We start from the raw sequence: 24,290 nt of genomic DNA on the forward strand, positions 1-24,290 counted from the left end.
TCAAAATTGATAAAGGACTTAAACTTAAGATGTGAAACCATAAAAATCTTAGAAGAACCCATATGCAACAAAATAGCAGATGTTTAACTTAGCAATATATTTACCAACACAACTCCTAGGGCAATGGAAACTAAGTAGAAGATAAACAAATGGGACTGCATCAAAATAAAAAGCTTTTGCACAGCAAAGGAAACCATCAACAAAACAAGAAAGCCCCACTGAATGGGAGAACATATTTGCCAATGTTATCTTTGATAGGGGTTTAATCTCCAAAATTTATAGGGAACTCATACAACTTAACAAAAGAAAGATAAACAATCCAATCAAAAAATGACCAAAAGACCTAAATAGACACTTTTCAAAATGAGACATACAGAAGGCTGAGAGACATGAAAACATGCTAACAGTCATTAATCATCCAAGAGATGCAAATCAAAACAACAATGAGGTATCATCTCAAACCTGTCAGATGGTTATCATCTACAAGTCAACAAATAGCAAGTGATGGAGAGGATGCAGAGAAAAAGGAACCCTCATGCATTGCTGGTGGGAATGCAGACTGGTGCAGCCATTGTGCAAAAACAGTATGGAACTTCCATCTGACCCAGTAATCCCACTTCTAGGAATATATCCCAAGAAATTACAAACACCAATCAGAAATGATATATGCACCCCTATGTTCATAGCAGCATAATTCACCATAGCTAAAATTTGGAAACAGCCTAAAGGCCCATCAGCAGATGAGTGGATTAAAAAACTCTGGTACATCTACACAATGGAATACTGCACTGCTGTAAAAAAAATAAGAATGCTTACCATTTGAAACAGCTTGGATGGAACTGAAGAGCATTATGCTAAGCAAAATAAGCCAGTCGGAGAAAGATAAATATCACATGATCTCACTCATTTATGAAATATTATAAACAACATAAACTGATGAACAAAAACAGAACCAGAGTCATAGAAGCATCGAATAGACTGTCCAACCTATGAGGGAAGGCGGGTGTGTGTGTGTGTGTGTGTGTGTGTGTGTGGATAAGAGATCAACTAAAGGACTTGTATGCATGCATATGAGCAAACCCAATGGACACAGATGGGGGGAGGGGACAAGATATGAGGGCATGGAATGGGAGCAGCTGGGGGAAATACATGTTTCTATAAGTCAATGGAGAAAAAAAGGAGACTTACATAATACTTTAAACAATAAAGAATTTGAATTAATAATAATAATAATAAATAAAAGGTTTTTTTATTTAAGAAAAAAAACAAACAGGAGAAATCACCAGATAAATAAATAGCTAGAAGAAACATGTGGATTGAACCAATGATTTGGAAGACAATACACCCAATCATAGAAGCAAAAAGAATAAAGTGTTTAAAAAAAAACAAACAAGGATAGTTTGACTACCTTGTGTTCTGGGACACCAGTGTGTGGATATTTTGTGCCTGCTGGTGGTGGCAGTCTTAATTTCTAGTAGCAGCGTGGAGTTCATGACTGTGGCCTCTGGGCTGGAATGAACCACACACTTGGTAGAGTCAGGGGAGCTGAGCCAGAGCAATGGCCAGTAAAATGGTAGCAGTTGGATTGACCATTGTTGCTGCAGGATTTGCAGGCTGTTCTTTTGCAAGACATAAAGCATATGGAGCCTCAAGTCAAACAAGTTTTTCAAAGCCTACCAAAATCCGTAAGTCTTCTTAAACATTTTTGCTAATTCTTTGCTGCCTGTATATGAAGTTTAGAACTACATTAGAAGTGGGCCTTCAGTGGTGGCTATTTACAGAGATGGGTTCAAACCCAAAATGACAAAACGAAAAGCAGCATTAATACAAGGTGTAAGCCATATTGCCAAGAAAGGAAAAATAAGAGATGCTCATTAATGAATTATGCTTTTAAATCACCCAGGCAGGGGAGGATCTCCCTATATAGCTGCCAAAATCAATGCAACTAAAGACTTACTAAAAGGTCAAGCTAAAAAATGAAGTAAATGTATGATGAATTTTAAGTTCTTATTAGTTATGTATTTGAGAAACAACTTTTTATAATAAAATTAGTGGCCCCATGCACAAAATTTGTGCACAAGGTGGTAAAAAGTCCCTCAGGCTGGCCTGAACCCTCTCCAATCTGGGATCCCTCTCACAATCCAGAACCACTGGCTCCTAAGCACTCACCTGACTGCCTGATGCCCCTATCTGCTCTCCCCTCCTTGTCTGATCCCCCTAACTGCCTATCTGCTCTCCCCTCCTGGCCTAAGTCCCCTAACTGCCTATGTGCTCTCCCTTCCTCTCCATGCCTTCAGACTCCAGCACAGGAGTGCTGAGAGCTCTCTGCCAAGGCCCCATCCCATCCTGATACTCCCCCTCTGGGCCAGGTGGTGCCCAGGCCTGCCTGTGCTTCTGCTGGGGAGGGAGAGGAGGGAGGCTGCCCCCTATGACAGCCTCATGTTCCCGTGGTGGAAATCCCCGCCCACCAGCTCCTGTGCCCATGCAGCCTGGTCATGACGGTGAAACTGTTAGGACCAATGGGCATATTACCTCTTTATTATATAGATGTTCTAAAGCTACACATTTTTTAAAAATATATTTTATTGATTTTGTACAGAGAGGAAGGGAGAGAGATAGAGAGTCAGAAACATCGATGAGAGAGAGTCATCGATCAGCTGCCTCTTGCACACCCCCTACTGGGGATATGCCAGCAACCAAGGTACATGCCCTTGACCGGAATCGAACCCGGGACCTTTCAGTCCCCAAGCCGACGCTCTATCCATTGAGCCAAACCGGTCCTGGCTAAAGCTACACATTTTAAAAGTGATTTAGCATTAACTAAGAAAAAGCCTTGGTATACATTTCTTACTTACATTTGAGGATTTTAAATCAAATTATAGAATATTTGTAGATTGTTGCTCAATAATTATGGATACATACCATTTGAATAGAAATATTGTTCATTACTCATTTAGTAAATAATTTGGTACTTACTTCAAAGTGAACATGAAAGTATCTGCTCTCAAGGAACCCCAATTTGATGAGACCCATAAACTAGTAATTAAAATACAATATGATACATATTATGATGGAAATAGTACAGGTGGTTATAATAGAATCATCTCATTGGGAGGAAAGACTGTCAAGGTCCGGAGAGCTGGCTCAGCTGCTTGGAACTGTGAATTTAAGTCAGTTTAGTCACAACTCTGACTAAAAAAATTGATGATGTTATATATCAGATCACTGTCAGAATTCAGATTTCATATTGGGTCGGCAGCTAAGTAATTGCGGGTTTCACACATATATGCTTCAGTTGAATTTTTAGGTTTGCAGACGTAGTACAAATGTAAAACACATTTTGTTATTTGATAGTTGGCTATTCAGCTGTTAATGAGTAAAAAAAAGTTTTTTGATCTGTTTTGTAGTTTTCGTTTGGCGTTCGTTGAAAAATGGAAAATCAAAAGGAACATTTTCGTCATATTTTGCTTTTTTATTTCCGCAAAGGGAAAATGCATCACAAGCTCATAAAAAGTTATGTGCTGTTTATGGTGATGAAGCCTTAAAAGAACGGCAGTGTCAAAATTGGTTTGCCAAATTTCGTTCTGGTGATTTTTCACTCAAAGATGAAAAACGCTCTGGTCGTCCAGTTGAAGTTGATGACACCCTAATCAAAGCAATAATCAATTCAGACTGTCACAGTACAACACGTGAGATTGCAGAGAAGCTTCATGTATCACATACATGCATTGAAAATCACTTAAAACAACTTGGCTATGTTCAAAAACTCGATACATGGGTTCCTCACGAACTGAAAGAATCACAGTTAACGCAACGCATTAGCAGCTGCGATTTGCTAAAGAAACATAATGAAAATGATCCATTTTTAAAACGACTGATAACTGGCGATGAAAAATGGGTTGTTTACAACAATATCAAGCGGAAAAGATCGTGGAGCAGGCCAGGTGAACCAACTCAAACAACATCAAAAGCTGATATTCATCAAAAGAAGGTTTTGTTATCAGTTTGGTGGGATTACAAAGGAATTGTCTACTTTGAACTCTTACCACCCAACCAAACGATCAATTCTGATGTCTACATTGAACAACTAACGAAATTAAACAATGCAGTTGAAGAAAAGCGGCCCGAATTGACAAATCGAAAAGGTGTTGTATTCCATCATGACAATGCAAGGCCACACACATCTTTGGTCACTCGGCAAAAATTAATGGAGCTTGGTTGGGATGTTTTGCCACATCCACCATATAGTCCTGACCTTGCACCATCTGATTACTTTTTGTTTCGATCTTTACAAAACTCCTTGAATGGTAAAAATTTCAATAATGATGATGATGTCAAATCGTACCTGATTCAGTTTTTTGCTAATAAAAACCAGAAGTTTTTTGAACGTGGGATTATGATGCTGCCTGAAAGATGGCAAAAGGTCATTGATCAAAATGGGCAATATATATTTCAGAATAAAGTTATTTAGTTCCATGAAAAAATTGTCTTTGATTTTCTTTAAAAAATCCGCAATTACTTAGTTGCCGACCCAATACATTAAAAACTTGATAAAAGATGAGGCTATGTCATTTCTAATCATGAAAATATTTACAGTGTATTCAGCTAGCCCTTTTAAGAAACTGACCATTGGTAAAAATTATTCTTTACATAATCTAAAGTTTTGCATTTGTTATGACCAAACTTAAACATAGTTAGCTAAACTGAAATGCCCTGTTATCAAAATCTTAGCTTGGACTCAAAATTTGTACAGTGATATGTTTAAATGACATTTGAGGGCAAATGGCTAGCTATTGGTTTAATGTATATAAAGATCTTAACCAAAGGACTTATATAAAACACCCAAGGGAGATAGCTAGCCAGTAGTACTTATGTTTAGCTTTAAAATGACAATATATGCTACCTACCATCTAAATTTTATTAAGTCATCTTAAACTTCTTAATAATGGAGAACAGATTTTCAAGATAAAAATAATGGAGGTAATTATATTTAGTGTTGGAATGTGTTTGGGGGTGTTCAAAGGTGGGGTATATCTACTTTGTGTTTATTTTCCATCTTGTCTAAAACCTGATGAAATCTATTTGTTATGTTTTAAGAGTATGAAGAGGCATCCATGGCTTTTGTGTAGGATAAATCTTTTTAGTTATTTCCAGGGGGAAAGGGTATTAAGGTACAGTTTATTTGCTATTTGAAATAGTTATGTTCTAGAAAGTTGCTGAAAATACTGAATCACTGTTCCTAAAAGAAAATACAGGTTCCTATAAGCGTCTGGTTACATCACTTTTTTTGTTAGCCAGTCAATATAAAACCTTGTTTTATGTGTGTTTGTTTCATTAGAAAAAGAAAATAAAACAAGGATAGTTTAAGGGACCTTTGGGATAATATGAAGTACAATAACATCTGCATCATAGAGATAACAGAAGGAGAAGAGAGACATCAAAGGATCAAGAGTGTATTTGAGGCAGGTCCGAGCAGCTTGGGCAGCTGCAGTGGCCAGGCAGCCCAGGGTCACCAAGCCACTTGGCGCGCCGCCGCCCTCAGGCACCCAGCACCGCCCAAGAGGAAGGTCAGCTCTGCGGAGGGGGCGGCCAAGGAGGAGCAGAAGAGGAGGTCGGCCAGGTTGTCAGCCAAACCTGCTCCTGCTAAAGTGGAAACGAAGCCCAAATAGGCAGCAGGAAAGGATAAGTCTGCGGACAAAAAGGTGCAAGCAAAAAGGAAAAGAGGAGCAAAGGGAAAGCGGCTGAAGTGGCTGATCAGGAACCTAAAGAAGATTTACCTTTGGAAAACAAAGAAACTAAAAACGAGGAGAGTCCAACCTTAGATGAAGCAGGAGAAAAGAAGCCAAGTCTGATTAATGTCATATTGCCATGTCTTATCAGTGGTCCTTGTCTCCCTTCTTATACAATCCAGAAGAATATTTTTATCAATTATTTTGTAAATGCAAGTTTATTTAGTAGCTCTAGAGACATTTTTAAGAAGGAGGGAATTCCACCTTATCCGATTTTTTAAAGTGTAAATGCTTAAAAAAAAAAAAAAAAAAGAGGTGAAATCATTTGCTGGTTGTTTATTTTTTGGTACAACCAGAAAATAGTGGGACATTGAATATGGGAGATTTTGATTGTCTTGGGTGTCAGCTTAACATTTCATAGATGGGGTAGTTTTTATATCCTATAATACAAAGCACACTAAATGACAATTTGGAGTCAGTCATGCATTTGCTATGTCTTGAACATTTTAAATTACTTCTATTCACATGTTTTTGGTAGAATTGTTTTCTAAAGAAAACCACTTCTTGATCTTGGCTCTCATTGTCAGAATTTTGTGCATCTGTAACATCTTTGGTGTGGTAGTCCAGTTTTCCTAATAACTTTGTCTATGTGCTGTGAAAGATAGAAAATTTGACTATGTAGTATATATAATATTAAATTGTGAATTAGTAGGACTTTGATGAAATAGCATATCAACATTTGAAAATATTGGTACTTGATACTCTATTAAGGAAAGTCAGCCTCTAAATTTTAAGTTGGAAAGTCACTGGAATAACTGTTTAGAAAAGTATCACAACTACATGACTTCACATTTTTGGTTCTTATGTTAAAAGTTGTGTACAAATTGAAATGTCTGTGTACTGATCCTCAAAACAATGAAATATCAATATGAAAGAATTATTTGAGGCACATGGGGGATAAAAAGAGTATGTTTGAAGAAATAATAACTGAAAACTTCCTTTTCTGTTGAGGGAAAAAGAAATACAAGTCTAGAAAGCACAGCAGGTCCCAAACAAGATGAACCCAAAAATGCACACACCAAGACATATCATGATTAAAATGGCAAACGTTAAATAAATAAAAAGTATCTTAAAAGCAGCAAGAGAAAGTTATCTACAAGAGATTTCTCATTAGATTATCAGCTGATTTGCCAATAGAAACATTTTAGACCAGAAGGAATTGACATAAAATATTCAAAGTATTAAAAAGCAATGACGTACAAACAAGACTATTTTACTCAGTAAGGCTAATGTTTAAAAAAATTGAAGAAGCATAAAAGAGCTTTCCAGGAAATAAAAAGCTAAAGGGGTCATTACCACAAACCAGTATTACAGGAAATGTTAAAAGGTCTTCATTAGAAGGAAAAAATGAAGAAAAAAAAAAAAAAAACAGGAACATACCTATCAATAATCAACTTATATTTATAAATGCCTTAAATGTTCCAATCAAAAGACACTAAATAATAAAACAAGACCCATATGCTGTCTACAAAAGACCCACCTCAGAACAAAAAATACACACGAAGTAAAAATAAAGGGATGGAAAAGATATTTCATGCAAATAAAAATGAAAAAAAGGTGGGGTAGCAACACTTAGATAGAATAAACTTTAAAACAAAGGCTATAATAACAAAGGAGGATATCACATAATGATAAAGATATCAATCCAACAAGAGGATATAACCATTGTAAGAGTGTATGCATTCAATATAGAAGCACCTAAATATATAAAACAAAGCTTGATGAACATAAAGGAAAGACTGACAGTAATATATAGTCATAGTCATAGTAGGGGATTTAACATCCCACTGACATAAATGACCAGATCTTCCAGACAATAAATCAACAAGAAAATGCCATCCTTAAATGACATGCTACATCAGATGCATTTAATTGATATATATTCTTTTCAAGTGTACATGAAACATATTCTAGAATAGACCAATTGTTAGGATATAAAATAGTCTCAATAAATTTAAGAAGATGGAAATCATATCAAGCATCTTCTCTGACCACGATGGCATGAATCTACAAATCAATTTCAAGAAAAAAATACTAAAAAACATACTAACACATAAAAGCTAAATAACATGTTACTAAACAATGAATGGGTTAGCAATGAAATAAAGGAAGAAAATAAAAGATACCTTGAGATAAATTAAAATGACAACACAGTATACCCAGATCTATGGTACACCACAAAAGCAGTACTAAGAGAGAAATTTATAGCCTAAAAGGCCTACCTTAAGAAACAAGAAATTTTTCAAATAAGCAATCTAACCTTAAATTAAAGGAACTAGAAAAAGAACAACAAAGTCCAAGTAAATAGAAGGAAGGAAATAATAAAGGTCAAAATAAAGTTAAAAAAAAGTACAAAAATCAATGAAACGCAGAGCTGATTTTTTTAAATATAAAAAATATTGATAAACCTTTAACCGTACTTATCAAGAAAAAAAAGAGAGGACCTAAATAAACAAAATCATAAGTGAAAAAGAGGTAACAACAGAAATACCAAGAATTATAAAAAGAAGCCCAGTGCATTACTTTGAGGCCAATAGGGACCATGGGAGGTTGGCTAGGGGAAGGGGCTGTGGGAGATTGGCCAGCCAGGGGGAGGGGCCATGGTTGTGGGAGCACACTGTCCACCAGGGGGCAGCTTCTGCATTGAGCGTCTGCCTCCTGGTGGTCAGTGTACGTCATAGCAACCGCTCGACTGGTCCTATAGATATTATGAACAACTATATGCTGACAAACTGGACATTATGGAAGATTAGATAAATTCCTAGAAACATAAAATCTTCCAAAACTTGATCAAGAAGAAACAGAAAATTTGAACAGACCAATTTTCGCCAATGCAATTGAAGCTGTAATAAAAACAAAACAAAACTTCCAACAAGCAAAAGTTCTGGCCAGATGGCTTCACAGGTGAATTTACCCAATATTAAAAAAATAATAAGCCCCTATCCTTCTCAAATGACTAACAAAATTGAAGAGGAGGGAAGATTCTCAAACTCACTTAATAAGGCCAGAATTATCCTAATTCCAAAACTAAATAAAGACACAATGAAGAAAAAAATTATAGGCCAATATCCATGAAGAACATAGATGCAAAAATCCTCAACAAAATATTAGCAAACAAATTCAGCAATATATTAAAAAGGTCATACATCCATCATGATCAAATGGGATTTATTTTGGGAATAGAAGGTTGAAACAATATCTGCAAATCAATTAACATGATATACCATTTAAACAAAATGAAGAAAAAAATTATATGTACATATCAATAGATGCAGAAAAACACTTGTATCTCAAAATAATAAGAGCCTTATTTGTTAAACCAAGAGCTAACATCATACTCAATGTGGAAAAGCTAGAAGCATTTCTCTTAAGATTGGGAACAAAACAAAGATGTCCACTTTCACCAAAACATAGTATTGTTGGGCAATATTTTTTGGGGGAAAGGGGATAGATTTTTCTATTTTGTATTGAAAACAGTAATGGAATCATTCAATATGTTTCTTTCAGAACTATGTAAATATGTCTGCAATATTAATACTTTCTTTTAGAACAGATATAAATTTTTCAAAGAGGGGTTTATTTAGAAAACTATTCTCTAAAAAATGAAATTTTTATGCTAAGCTAGTTATATTATAATTGTTGAAAGAAAAACACTCACTGTAAAATAATGTCAACCGATGTAATGCTGTAGTAAATTATTTTGTACACAATTAAAAATAATGTATAAATCATGGATTATGACAACTATAGGAAATGAATAAATATATTATGGTCATATTATTATTAAAGAATGATTACATAGTATCTTAAGATTCTTGAATATTCTTGGAATCAGTGGGTCCTGGGAGTGAAGGGAAGCAACAGGTAAACAGCAATGGCACAAAAGAACTGGATGGGTGAGAGGGAAGAGAAACTGTTCCTTTAGAAAATGTTTGACAGAAGGAAGTTTATGGCCTCCATTTGTATGCTTAATACACGCATAAAATGAAAGCAACACTGCCAATTTATTTTTAATTAGGTCCTTTTATTTTTTGTCAAAATTATTTAATCTAAACAACCATACATTTTCAGATGGGGAAACTGGCAAAATAATGGATAAAGGCAATGTACTGTCCCATTTGGGGTCACTTGATTTACTTCAGTGTAATACAAATAATTTACGTCACAGTAGGTTCTGGAGACAGAAAACCTGGAATTAAATTCTGCTTTTATCTCTTATTAGCCACAGGTAAGTGACAATCTCTCTAACCTTAAGATTCCCTATCTGCTAAGGGAATAAAAGTGTCATTCATTTTTTAATGTGCTATGACAATTAAAGGAAATAATATATATTAAGTGCTTATTTAAATTACATAACACAGGTTTTTTTTTCCCTTGAGTGATTTTATTTTTAAACCTTTAAATACATATATATATTTTTGCTGATATATCTCCTTAGATAAAAGAAACAAAGGGCAAAAATAAACAAATGAGAGTACATCAAACTAAAACCCTTGTGCACAGCACAAGAAACCATCAACAAAATAAAATGGAATGCACTGATTGGGAGAATGTATTTGCCAATGATACATCAGATAAGGCCTTAATTCCAAAAATATATAAAGAACTCATGAAACTGACCACCAGGAAGACAAACTGTCCTATTAAAAAATGGTCAAAGAACCTGAATAAACACTTTTTTAAAGAGGATAATACAGCTGACCAGTAGACATATGAAAAGATGCTCAAACATCTGAGAAATTGAAATTAAAACCACAATGAGTTATCACCTCACACGGCTACCATCAATAAGCCAACAAACAACAAGTGTTGGTAAAGATGTGGAGAACAAAGTACCCTTGTGCACTGGTGGTAGGAATGCAGACTGGTGCAACCACTGTGAAAAACAATATGAAGTTTCTGCAAAAAAATTAAAAATGGAACTGCCTTTTGACCCAGCAATGCCACTTCTGGGAATATATCCAAGAATCCCAGAACACTAATTGGAGAGAATATATGCACCCCTATATTCATTGCAGTGTTATTTACTATAGCCAAGATCTAAAAACAGCCCAAGTGTCAACGTGTAAGTGAGAGCATTAAAAAGCTGATGTACAGCTGACTTTATCTATGCCTGTGGCTCTGAAGTCTCTCCATGGCCTCTCCTTAAGTCTGAGGAATTGCTAATTAAAACACCAAGAAATTATGAAAGTAAGCTTCAGAGAAAACCTACTAAAAAAACTTCTTGAATCAAATTATTTAGGTAGACCCTGGATTTATGCCCAAGAAAGGGGATCTTAGCCTTTCTAAAAAGTGTTATGAAGCTGGTCACTTGGAGAATAATATTACTGAGTCATGTGCTGCATCTCATTCTAAAATGTTTGGTGGAGGAACTACCAAGATATTTGATAAACCACAGAGGCAAAAATGACTAAGGCATGCTATAGCTAAGATGCATTGTAAAAGAGTGAAAAATTAAGACTCATACAGAGAAACTCCAGGCTCAGAGGGAGAACTGATGGCACACAGGATGGGTGCAAGTCTCAAGGAGTCTGTTGAAGAGAGCATAGAAAATGACCACGGATGCCTAAAAAACTGCAGGGTGAATGAGGTGGAGGAGCTGCATTCAAGGAGAAAGTTTGTCAGAACTGTGAGAAGCTGGGTGAGCAGCTATTGTGTAAGGCTCAGGGCGGTGGGGCTTTCCACCTGGAGTGCCTTGGATTAACTGAGATGCCCAGAGGAAAATTTATCTGCAATGAATGTTGCACAGGAATCCATTCCTGTTTTGTATGTAAACAGGGTGGGGAAGATATTAAAGGTGCCCTCTGCCCTCGCGTAGAAAGTTTTACCATGAAGAGTGGGTTCAGAAGTGCCCACGCACTGTCACGCAGAGCAAGGGCTCTTTGGTGCTCCCTCCACATCTGTATAACCTGCCATGTCGCTAATTCAGCCAGTGTTTCTGCATCTAACGGTCTTCTGATGCAATGTGTCTGCTGCTTGTGGCATCACATGCCAATGACTTTTGTTTGGCTGCTGGGTCAAAAATACTTGCATCTAATAATATCATCTGTTTAAATCATTTTATTGTATAACCAGATAAGGCTGCTAAAATCATGAGCATGTTAACCTTAGCTGGTGTCTTGTATGCTCAGAAGGAGGCAGCCTTCTGTGCTGTGTTCCTTGCCCTCTGTTTTTCATTAGGAATGCCTGAACATTGATATCCGGGGAGGAAACTGGTATTGCAATGACTGTAAGGCAGGCAAAAAGACGCATTACAGGGAAATTGTCTGGGTAAAAGTGGACGATATAGGTGCTGGCTAGCTGAGATCTGCCATCCTCGAGCTGTACCTTCCAACATCGATAAGATGAGACATGCTATGGGTGAGTTCCTTGTGCTCTTCTTTGGGTCTAATGACTATCTGGTGAAGATAGAGTCCAGAGTCAGAGAGACAAATAACATACAATCTCAGTTACAAGTAGAATCTAATGAATAAAATGAAATATACACAATGAATAATCTACAAAATATACATTTGTAATAGCTTTCAACTATAACTAATAATAATAATACAGTTTAATTAAAACATAATGAAGTGGCCCGTATGTAAATTCTGAACATTTCCTTATTTGGTTTTAATCAGTTATTGAATTCTATTTCAAAAAGCATGGAAAGCAGACAAATGAAATAACTCAGAAGGTCATTGATAGATTGCTTCATATAAAATTGTTGTTTTAAAAAGAAAGAAATGATTTTGATCCATTCATTTGTTTGTTCTGTTTTAGGTACCTAATGCAAACAATATTGTGATTTACTGTCCCTTTATATATTTTGCCTGAATTGATTTAATAGAAATATATTCCCAATCAAAATGTGTCAACTAATAGGTAAATATAGTACAGTTTCATAGACTTCTGTTCCTCTTGAATATATGGTATTTTTCTTCTTTGTGCTATTCAATTATGTTCTAAGTGTTATGTTAATTTCCCCTAATACAGCAATTAATTTCCTTTTATCCCCCTACATTCTAATTTCTGTTTCCAGCTTCTGCTCCCATTTTCTCTGACAAATGACTGTTATATTTTCTGGTTCTTAAAAATGTTTTATGCTTTAATTTTTATAAATGCAAGATGCAAAGCTAATATTCCCATCTGTTCCTGATGCACAACTGTCATGGCCGACTTGGAATCATGTAAGAGATGGAATGCTTATTCTCCCAATCCATTATTTTCGATTTTTTTAAGAAAAAGTAATGTATTCTTTATTTACATATATCAAGACTAAAGAGAGCTTTCCTTTTGCCAGTTCATGCCACCCTGGTTTATTAGTTGATAAAAGACATCCTTTGCAAATTACATAATTGACCCATGATGTTCAGCGTTACAATTTGTCATTGCAGTTTAGATTTGTGTCCCAATTTATTTCTATGATTGAAAGGTATATTCATGTCTATCAGTATGGCTCATAGAGGCTTAAAAAATCTGTAACTGGTTGGCTCGCTCATAAAGGAAGACTATATATTACAAAGGGAACACTAGTATAGACAAAAGAGTGTGCATAGTTCATGCAAATCCTTTTTCACTATTGGAAAGAAAATTGGCCTTTGTCCGTAGATTAGTTACATTAGCAACTAAAAACCTAAATGTCCCAAGGTCAGACAAATAATGTATTTGAGTGAAAAGAGCTAGAGGTTTGTTTTTTTTTTGTTTTGTTTTTATATAATATGATACAATTGCCAATTGACCTTTTGCCTCCATATTTGGGAGACAAAGGGCAGTGGTGGAAACTGTGGAGAACTGTAGAGTACAAATTGCTACTAATCTCTTCCCATTTCCCTTCCCCCCTTCCCCCCAGCCCCTGGTAACCACTGTTCTGTTTTCTGTGTTTATGAATTTGACCACTCCAGGAACCTCATGTAAGTGGAATTATACAATATTTGTCCTTTTGTGACTGGTTTATTTTATTCAGCATAATGTGTTTAAGGTTCATCATGGTGTAGAATGGGTCAGAATTTTCTTCCATTTTTGTGACTGAATAATATTCCATTGTATATACATACACCACTTTGTCTTTGTCCATTTATCCATTGATTGACACAGTTTACTTCCATCTTTTGGCTGTTGGGAATAATGCTACTATGAACATGGGTATACAAATATCCATTTGAGTCCCTGCTTTAAATTCTTTGGGGCATATACCCAAAAGTAGAATTTCCGGATTGGGTAGTTATTTTTAAAACTTATTCAAATCTATAATAAGAAAAGGTGGTTTGGGGCATCCTTACCAGCAGGATCAGTGGGCTGAAGATACCCACACACAGCGGCTGGCTCTCTAGAAGGGACTCTGTTAAGCATTTCAACAGTTTCACAGTCATGACTCATAGACAAAGAATCCCCTCAAGTCACTTCAGTCAGTTCAGTATATTTTTAATTCTGAATGAGCCAACTTCTCCCAATGTGTGATTCAGTGAGTGCAAATTAGGCATTTCAGAAGGTATAGTCATACTTTTGGAAAAAATAGTGAGGTCTTACTAACGTGCCACAAATGGTACCAAAAGGCCTTAAAAATGCACATAACTCTCATTAGTTCCCCTGGGTGATGTTTAGGTTTTGCTAAAAGGCAACTGTGAGTTTTCTGCAACTCCTGTGTACAATTCAGCCTTTTAGGAAGCAAAGGAGGCTGACGGCCTCTGAAGTGTATGCTGGAGCTGTGAGAACTATTTATTTGGCGGGAGCTGTCATGATAATCTGTAAATTTTTGTTGTGGACATAATCCAAACTTCCATACAAATAGGCCCATAAGGGTGGCGAGACTGGTTCCCTGAAGGCCTGCAAACACCGGTCTCTTCTCGGCACAGTCTTACCTAATTGCAGAGGGAAAATAGTCTTAAACAACCTCGTCCGGCTTGAATGTCATGCACACTTGGGGAGGATCTCACAGTTTTGCTTTGAAGAAAATGTGTTGCTTTTTAAAGCTTTGATGGTCCTTCCTAAATCTTCACTTGCAAGGTGTAAAACATTAAGGGATCACCTTAATTATTTTGTCCTGTTTGAAGCAATAAACAGCTGCTGACGCTGATTTAAAACAGAAGAGACAAGCTCTCATGTATTCTCTGTGGACAATTTATTTGGATTATTCTCTTAAACTGAACTAATTATGAGCTAAAACAACAAATTTGAAGGTGCAAAGGAAGGGAGAGGTTTTCTTCTCTGCCTGTGAGCACCGTGAATGTGCGGCACAGATGTGCTGGGCCAGGCCTGTGGTCTCTCTTCTCAGAGTTCTGCAGAATCTGCTCAAATGGACGTTCCTGCAGTGCGGGCTGTGTGAGATTTCCATTTTTGGGTAATACTGTTAATAATTTCTTCAAAAAGGATATTTCTTATTTATGCCCTTCTTATTTCAAAGAAGGAATGAGAAATTCTTTATTAGCATTACAAAACCCTCAATTTATTATTTAAAAATAGTTTTATTGAGATTTAATTAATATATAAATAACTGTACCTATTTAATGTGTACAATTTCATGAAATTGTACATCTGTAAATACCCATGATATTATCACCACAATCAAAATAACAAACATATCCAACATCCTTCAAAGTTTCCTTGTGTGGCGTGTGTGTGTGTGTGTGTGTGTGTATGTGTATGTGTGTAAGAACACAACATAAGAGCTATCCTCTTAACAAATATAGTATTATGCACTATAAACAATCAAATGTACTCATGTGGCATAAATGAAGTGTTATACCCACTGAACATTTCCCCAGCCCCTGATAACCACTTTGGTTTCTCCGAATCTATGAGTTTGGCTATTTTGATACCTCATATAAGTGGAATCATACAGTATTTACTTTATTTCACTCAGAATAACGTCACCCAGGAGAGAAACTTCCAATTTATTCTTAGATTATTAGATGTAATCCTGGACCTTTTATTCAGAGATCAGAGGGATTAACATGAATGTCTTTGACTTTCCCTTCCCTCAAAGAAAACTTTAGTGTTCTAATTTCAAACTCCTTCTTCTGTCTTCTCTCTCACTATTCTTCAAATATATTCTACATGTACTCTGGTAAAAAAAAAAAAAAAAAAAAAAAAAAATCACGACTCAGATGTGCAAACATCTATGTAATTTCCTTTCATCTTTACATGTCTTTCCACTGATGGTTGAAAATTTGACTTTGCAATTAAAAGCATCTAGCCTCTCTTGATTTACAATAGCTCCCATGGGTTCACTGCCACAGCTTTCAGAGTTCCCCCTCGTTACGTGGCAGGGGGAGTTCTGGGAGACTGAGGCACCTCCACCTCAGTTATGTTGTCTTGTTTGCTCTCCTATCACCAGCTTCCTCCGCCCTGTGGCCCTGCAGAGTGTGGCTTCCCCTGGGCACTGGCTGTCTGTGCGGGAGGCCGCTGCCACGTGGCTGGTTTGAGTGCTCTCTCAGCAGCCTCACTTAGGAACCCCTCCTCTTTGGCTTCTGTGTGAGTCTTTTCAGGGGGGCTGGGCCCTCCCAGGGGGCTGGGGCCTGCTGGCTGCCTTCCCAGCACCCTAGCTCTGTGTAGGGACTTGTGGGGCTGCCCTGAGTTTTCCAGCTTACACATCTTCAGCCAGGGCAGGCACGGTGCTTTGTAGACACTGGAATTCTTTAGACGCTTGACCTCCTCCAGGCTCACTCTCACGTTTTTTTATTTGCCTCAGATTAGTAGGCCACGCATTCTCGAGCAACCTCTTTCCCTTCTCTTCCTCACACTCCCCCAGGTTCCTCCCCAGACAGGAGGGTTTCACTCTCCTCCGTGTGGCAGGAACTTTTTCACCCTGCTCTGAGGCTAATCCCCCCAAGCTTTGGTTCTTTAGACAAAAAATTGTGACCTAAGAAATCTGAAAAAAACTTCCTACTCCTGCTTGAAAGTCTAATTTTTGAGACTATTATTTATCTACAGACAAGATTCAGATTTTAAAATCTGATTTGAAACTCAAAGCTCAGCAAGGACTTCTTTGTTCTGGGGAGGTTTCCAATTCCCTTTCCCTGTAAAAAAAATAAATAAATAAATAAAATAAAAAAATCACCTTCAGCCTCTTAGCTTAATGGAGAGAAGGCTGCAAGGTTTTAAAAACAACCAACTAACCAACCAACCAAACAAACAAACAAACAAACAAACAAAAATAACTCTGGACATACTAAGGAGAAAGAAATATATAATATGGTATTTCAAAGTATTGCCCACGGTGATTAGCCAAACTAAACTGCTTCTTTTCTCCAAACATGCTGGACTGTCCTATTTCCACACCTTGCCTGCATTGCTCCTTCCATCTCAAATACATCCAGGAATTCAGTCTTAATTTCATACTTGCTTTGCTGTTGTCTGGCTTTTTAAATTGCTTGATGAACAGATTTCTCCTTTAATTCCAGATGTTTTGAAAGAAAAATTAGCGACGAGGCGATGAAAATGACTTCTGACTGATCCCAGAGCTGAATGGGGTACCACACACTTTCTTTGGCAGCCGTGTTACACTTTCAAAACAAATGAAAATACGCAACACATGTGTGGTAGGTAGGAACTCTGTATAATAACCCGATGTCCACTTCTAGTGGCTGAAAGTTCTCTAGTTTGTGGGAGTGACCTTATCCACTACCATTTAGATAAAATTGGCTTGAACCTACGTAGAGTGAAATATTCAAGGAATTCTCCAGTGGAACATGAATTCTCCAATTACCTCATGAACCTGGTCATGACCACATTCCTCTAAATTTTTAATTTTTTCAAGTCTTGCTACTCGCAGCTACTCATCTTTATTTCATCCCCTTGTGACCTCAGATATCTAACAGGCCTCTTTTCTTTGATTTTTGAAAAATATCACTCTCCAGAGCAAATATGAGTAGGAGACATTTGTGAAATGCTCTGGAGGTAAGGAAGGACCGAAGAAAGCATTACTTTGTAATACCAAACTCAGTTCTGTCTCCCAGCCATTCTCACAATGAAGAGCCTTGGACTCCTCTTCCCTCGCCACCTATTTTTCTTTCCCACAGCCTTGCCCCATTCCTAGCACTTTCTCTCCCCTCCCCCCCATAATACTCTCCTCACAAACTTAAATATTTATACATCAATTATTTCTTGTGTAAAGCATTTTTATTTACTTTATTTTTTATTAAATTTATTGGGATAACATTGGTTAATAGGATCATAGAGTTTCAAGTGTAGATTGCTATGATACATGATCTGTAGATTGCATTGTGTGCCCAGCATTCAAAATCAAGTCATCTTTGCCTCCCTTTATTCTTTACTATGCCCCCACCCCTTTCCCTCTGGTAACCACCATACTGTTGTCTGTGTCTATGCATTTCAGTTTTATAACCCACATATGAGTGAAATCATATGGTTCTTAGCTTTTTCTGACTGGCTTATTTCACTTAACATAATATTCCCAAGGTCCATCCATGTTGTCGCAAATGGCAGTATTTCATCTTTTCTCATGGCTGAGTAGTATTCCATTGTGTATACATATCACCTCTTCTTTATCCAGTCCTCTATCGGAGGACACTTTGGTTGTATCTATGCAATGGCTAATGTGAGTAATGATGCAATGGAGATAGGGTGTAAATATATTTGTGAATAAATTTTTTCAAATGTTTCAAGTAGATACCCAGAAGAGAGTTTGCTGGGTTATATGGTAATTCTGTTATTAATTTTTTGAGGAAACTCTGTATTGCTTTCATAGTGCTCCATTAGCTTTTGTTTCTTCACAGACCATTCCAAACAACCGTTTATTTAGCTCACAATTCTGCTGTTCAGCCATTTGAACTGGACTCAGCTGGGGGCCCTCATGAGTCTGCTGCCAGTGGCAGGTTGGTTGCTTCTGCTTTTCATGGCTGGGCTCTCATGAGTCTGGGCCTCAGTTGGGACAAATGGGCTAACTTCAGTTGGCACCAGCAGTCACTTATTCTCCAGTAGGCTAGCCTGAGCTTGTTTGAATGGAGGTTGGGCTGGGTTCCACAAAAAAAGCAGAAGCACCCAAGACTTCTTAGGAACAATTGGCACACCATGTCTTCGGCGCTATTCTGTCAATCAAAGCAAGATAACAGTCTCCATTTGATGGAATGCACAACAGAGTCACATCAAAGAAGTGAGCATACACCAGGGTACTTGTGGGATGGGGAATAATAATAGCCAAGTTGGCAAATAACTTACTATAATTTCTTGCTTCTCTTATACAGAGCTATTTAATCTTTACCTCACTCTGAACCCAGCCAGCATAACTCCTAAGGACTATCTTTCCACAATCCAAATAATTCTTAAATTTTTTTACTACAAAGACATTTCTCTACCCTCAGATTTTTACAGCCACCTGTAAAACTCCTTTTTTTGCGTCCCACGAACACATGGAAATAATGCTAGTATGGTGGGGGTGGTGTGGTGTGAGTGTGTGGGGATGTGTGCATGGGTTGGGGGGGGTGTTATAAAAAATAAGTTATTTTATTTTATCCAACACAGAATTACATAAGGGCAGGAATCCTAATACCCCATTGTGGTGATCAGACAGGTTTCTAACTACCCTAACATGTGCTGTAGAAAATGGGTCAACCACAAACAGTGAAATAGATTTCAAATACACTGGAGATAATTACTTGTTAAAAAAAAATGTATTATAAGACAAAGATGCTTTCTACAATTTAATTTTAAATAATGGTATAGTTAATAAAGAACCAAAAAAGAATAAAAACTTCTGTGAAAGTAATAAAACAAAAAATAAAAATGAAAGAAGCTGATGAGAAAAAAAGCATCAATTCTGGGAAAGCAAATTTCAACAAGTTAAGGACACTAGCAGAAAAAGGACTGGATGAGAGAAGAAAGGAATCGAGAGGAGCTGGATGCTCTTTAAACAAACAATTTTGGCAGGTGACCCAGCTCTATGGGAAGTGTAGGACAGGGGACAGCTGACCAAACTGGCAAAGCAGAACTGTGCAGAGCTCTGAAAGGCAAATTGCAGAACCGAGGAAAGCTGTCCAGCCGGATCACCAAGGATGAACAAAAAGAAGGAGCACAATGGTATAGGGACCACATCAAAAGTGAGAAAGATAATAGTGTAGGGTTGACATAAAAGACATCAGGAAGCAGTTAATTAGCTGCATTTATAAAACCCAGGTTGTTATTGACTGTTACCATTTGGTTAAGTAATCAGTCCTGTACTTCATATATCTCTCTGCAAGCCTGGCGCCATAATCAGCATCCACTAAGACACATTCAGTTGCAAATAGCAGAAACCCTAACTCAAAATGGTGTGTTGTTTTTTGTTTTTTTTTAAATGAAGGGGATCTATTGGTTTCTGTAAATGTAAAGTCCAAAGGTAAAGTAATCTTCAGGTAAAGTTTCACCAGGGTTTGAATTCTATTTGTCTGAAATTATCTTGGCTGTGCCCTCTTCTGAATGTGGCTTTATTGTCAGATGGGTTCCCTCATAGTTGCAAAATGGCTGCAGCATTTCCCGATCTCACCTCCTCACACCACACAGCTCAGAGGACTCTGTCTTCAGCCAGCCACTAAGCAAACTCTCGGGCTTCATGCTGACGGAGTTGATAACACAGATTAGTTTAGGCCTAGGTGTGTCCATCCCTGGAGAACCAAGTAATGGGATGGATTATGCTGATGTTCTTGGCTCATACATGGACTGGAACCTGGGGGCTGCCTCTCACCCAAACCACACTGGTTCTCCCTGGGGAGAGGGAATTGGAGGGAGGCAGCCATTAAATGCCTGCATTGGGTGGTTTGGGCTGTGAAGGAGTGGTATAAATAGATTGTCCTTCACTGGTCTGCCCTGGTTTGGGTGAATGAAAAGACAAGTGATCAGAAACAAGACTATCATGTAGGAAACTACAGCAGGTTAGAGAATAATCTCAGGGATGAACCTTAGCCTAACTCTCTCCCATGCTTCTGCCTTAAAAAAAAAGCAACAGTCCACATAATAAAAAGTGAGAATAGCTACTGTGCAGCCATCTACCTTCTAAGTTACTGTAATCACTAGATTTATGGGGTGTAAATGCCATCTTTCACACTGGATCTTTAAAAAGTTCAAACATTCTTGTGCTTTCAGCTCATTTCATAATAAAGCTGGAAGCATTTCAATGTAATTTTGGTTGTCCTATGCCATTATTGTCTGAATAAATTATGTTTTAATTACAATGGCATTTAATTGGTGAGAATAAATGTGTGACACTTTTGAGACACTTCTATGTCTCAACTTAACAGTGATTTTTTTTTTGCTCTATAAATGATAATTTCAGTTTTTCCCCCCACAATTATGAGTCTTGAGATACTTGCAATTTCTAGAAAAAAAATTTCTTAAATAAAATGTTTAGAGCCAGCCTCTAAGCTTCATCTGCAAAATAAGAATAATTACACCTACTTCTTAGGGTGTCATGAGGATTAAATTACTACTTCATTTGCTTATAAACCTTGCATTATTTGTATGTATGATGATTTACTTAATTCTTGCTAACATTTAGATTGCATTAAAAGTTGCTTTTACAAAACTGGTATTGAACATCAAGAAGTTTTCTTATGTTTAAAGGCAACTGCTCACATAAAAAAATTATTATAACTTTCAAAAAATTCAAGAGAAAAAGCAAATAAGATCAAGTACATAAAACAAAACATTAAGAAGCCAAAGAAATTACATAGAAATTGAAAAGAGCAAAATAAAGAGGGAAAAAAGCAAATATATTATTAAATTAATGTAATGAATGAATGTACCTTTTAGGAGGCTAAAACCCTGTGTTTGGATCCAAAGAAACTCAACTTTATTCAGTTTACATAATGCACCACAAGAAAAGTCTCACGTAAAAATTAAAAAGATAAGCAAACAGAAATTAGGCAAACAGTTGCATGCAGGGCCTGGATTCTTTCTGTCTCTCTGCTCTGACATCCTCTGTGATGATTTTTAGGCTTATGGCAAGATGGCTGTATCAGTTTCAGGTGCCATACCGGAAGTGGAAATATTCAGGCAGAGATTGGAGACCATGGCTCTTGCTCAGGAGAAGGAAACTTTCCCAGCAGCTCCCCACCTACCAGCACACTTCATTTTGGCCAGCATTGGATCTCATGCCCAATAGCTAATCAACTAAAAAACAAATGGACTCATCCTTCATTTAGCTGCATGGGAAAAAGGTGGTTACCTGAACAAAACTGAGGTTCTATTAAAAGTAGGAGGGATAAATAAATTCAGGTTGGGCAACCACTGATGATTACAACACCGATAAATATTTACCAAAGGAAAACTGAAATATACTAAGCAGACTTAAGGGCAAAAAAGGTTTATTAAAGATTAAGAATGGCTTTACTGCCGAAACTGGTTTGGCTCAGTGGTAGAGCATCGGTCTGCGGACTGAAAGATCCCAGGTTCGATTCCAGTCAAGGGCATGTACATTGGTTGCGGGCACATCCCCAGTAGAGGGTGTGCAAGAGGCAGCTGGTCGATGTTTCTCTCTCATCAACGTTTCTAGCTCTCTATCTCTCTCCCTTCCTCTCTGTAAAAAATCAATAAAATATATTTTAAATAAGATAAAATAAAATTAAAAAGAGTGGCTTTACTTAATGATAAATTAATTCACTAGGAAGACCCATTGTTCTGATTTCATAGTGACCTAAAAACATAGCCTCAAAAATACTTGCAGCAAAGAATTAGCAGATATATAAGGTGAAAATTTAACAATCTACAATGATACATCAAAGTGAAAAAATTGCATACTCAACAAAAAAATCAATGAAATAAAATCATAAATGTAATCAATAGCTAGAGGTAGACAAACAATAAATTCCAGAATTAAAAAACCCCCTGCTAAACACCTGGGTTGAAAAGAAATCACCTAGAAAATTACCATATAGAAATGATTTACAGCATAAACCTGACATAGTAAAAACACACAGAATTATTTGCAAGGAGGATTCCTTCTGAGAAAACTGGATCTAATATTTTTTTTCCTCAGCGTATTTCTACCCAAAATGTTGAAACTTACAGAAAAATTAAGGAAAACATTTTACTTCTTCCATGTACATTGGGAAGACAGGTCTTTGTTCTTTTCCTGGGTGTTTTCATGAAGTCTCAGCTAGAACCCACCTGCTGTTCATTTTCTCTTTATTAAGCATTTTTATGGTAATTTTATGGAAATGGGCAATCTAGTAATGGTCAACCTTTCTGCACATTGGAATGCCTTTGTTATTCTATCGGGTGGCTATCGGGAGAGTGTCCTGCTCTCCCCAGGGGCACTCCACAAAGAAACCTAAATGCCCAGGTATTGCCCATTGGACCACACCCAGTGGACTGCACCATTGTCTTCCCAGCTCTGCTCACTGGGAGCCTCTTCTTCCTAGAGTATCCACATCTGTGAATTTAAAAAACCTATAGAAATGCAACATTTTTTTTCTAGCAATAACTCAAATGAATTGGGTGATCAAGCTGATACAAGGAAGGAGGAGAAAGAAGTTGGTATTTCAGTGTTTGCCCTGTTGTAAAGAGGGGATGCAAACTCTTTCACTTGATTTGTCTAATGGGGGTGACAATAAACCCCAAAAAAGAAGGTAAATAGAATAATTTCAGCTTTCATATAAAATTTCATATAAAAATAATGCTTTATTCTTTTGTTGAAAATGAATTTCTTCTCGTGGATACTTAAAATGCGCAAATATTTTTACAGAGCATCTGTTATAGTAAAGAGTGATTTTGCACATGGTTGCATTAAGGAAAACCCATTTTAGTTTTCTTTGACTTCATTCTAGGATCAGAAATGTTGGCACGCTTAACTGAACAAAGGATAGACTTTCTTAAGTATGTTTCATGATAATAGCTTTCATTTTATTTTGGTTGGCTAGATGTACATTGCCTCTCTGAGACCCCAATTATATAACCTAGGATTTCCATATTGTTTTTGACAGAAAAGTAGAACAAAAATAAGTTATGCAGACCAAATTTGAAACACATGATATGGAATTGAAAGGATTTGGTGATGAAAACATTGCCTGAGTTAGTGGTAATCAAATCTTGAAATAGATTTCTTCTTAAACAAGCAAACAGCTCAAAGTATTTGGCTTTGCATCACTATTTTTTTCAAGCTTGAAAATATTACATTGCTCCATCTCTCAACTATAGTATATTTATAGCTGGACTTTGAAATTGGTGAAGTAAATATCAAACTCTTATTCCAATCTTGAATTATACTCTCCATTAAGCAGCCTCTGCAGGGCTCTGGCTTCAGTATCTTAGAGCAAGCAAGACTTTGTACACTTGACGGAAAATAGCAAGGTTTTGAAAACCACGGACTGCTGTAACAGATGTTCTGCTTTTGTCATTCCAAACAATTAAGCTGCTTTAATGTTCTAATACTGTAGAGCCAAGTTATATTCAACTCTTATTTAGTACCTATCATTCAATGCCTTATAGATTCTTAATCTATTTTGGAGTCATAGATACTTTTGTGCATCTGCTGAAAATTATGGAATTATATCCTTAAAATTTTGACTCTCATTTCAGTGGACTCATAAA

General features: G+C 36.9%; 1 long non-coding RNA gene and 2 pseudogenes across 3 annotated transcripts in view; 2 read left to right on the top strand and 1 right to left on the bottom strand.

Moving 5' to 3' along the window:
• The window catches only part of LOC311618855, a 94,316-nt gene that overhangs the window by 37,802 nt on the left and 32,224 nt on the right, over positions 1-24,290 (bottom strand). The window lies entirely within an intron of this gene.
• Positions 1,445-1,980, top strand: LOC311618816 (mitochondrial import inner membrane translocase subunit TIM14-like; annotated as a pseudogene). The gene is made up of 2 exons: positions 1,445-1,685; positions 1,758-1,980. The product of its transcript is annotated as a mitochondrial import inner membrane translocase subunit TIM14-like (transcript).
• LOC311612169 (non-histone chromosomal protein HMG-14-like) lies at positions 5,385-5,856 on the top strand (annotated as a pseudogene). The gene has a single exon. The product of its transcript is annotated as a non-histone chromosomal protein HMG-14-like (transcript).

This window comes from Pipistrellus hanaki (assembly GCF_964339955.1).
Source record: "Pipistrellus hanaki genome assembly, chromosome: 1".
Classification (NCBI taxonomy): Eukaryota; Metazoa; Chordata; class Mammalia; order Chiroptera; family Vespertilionidae; genus Pipistrellus; species Pipistrellus hanaki.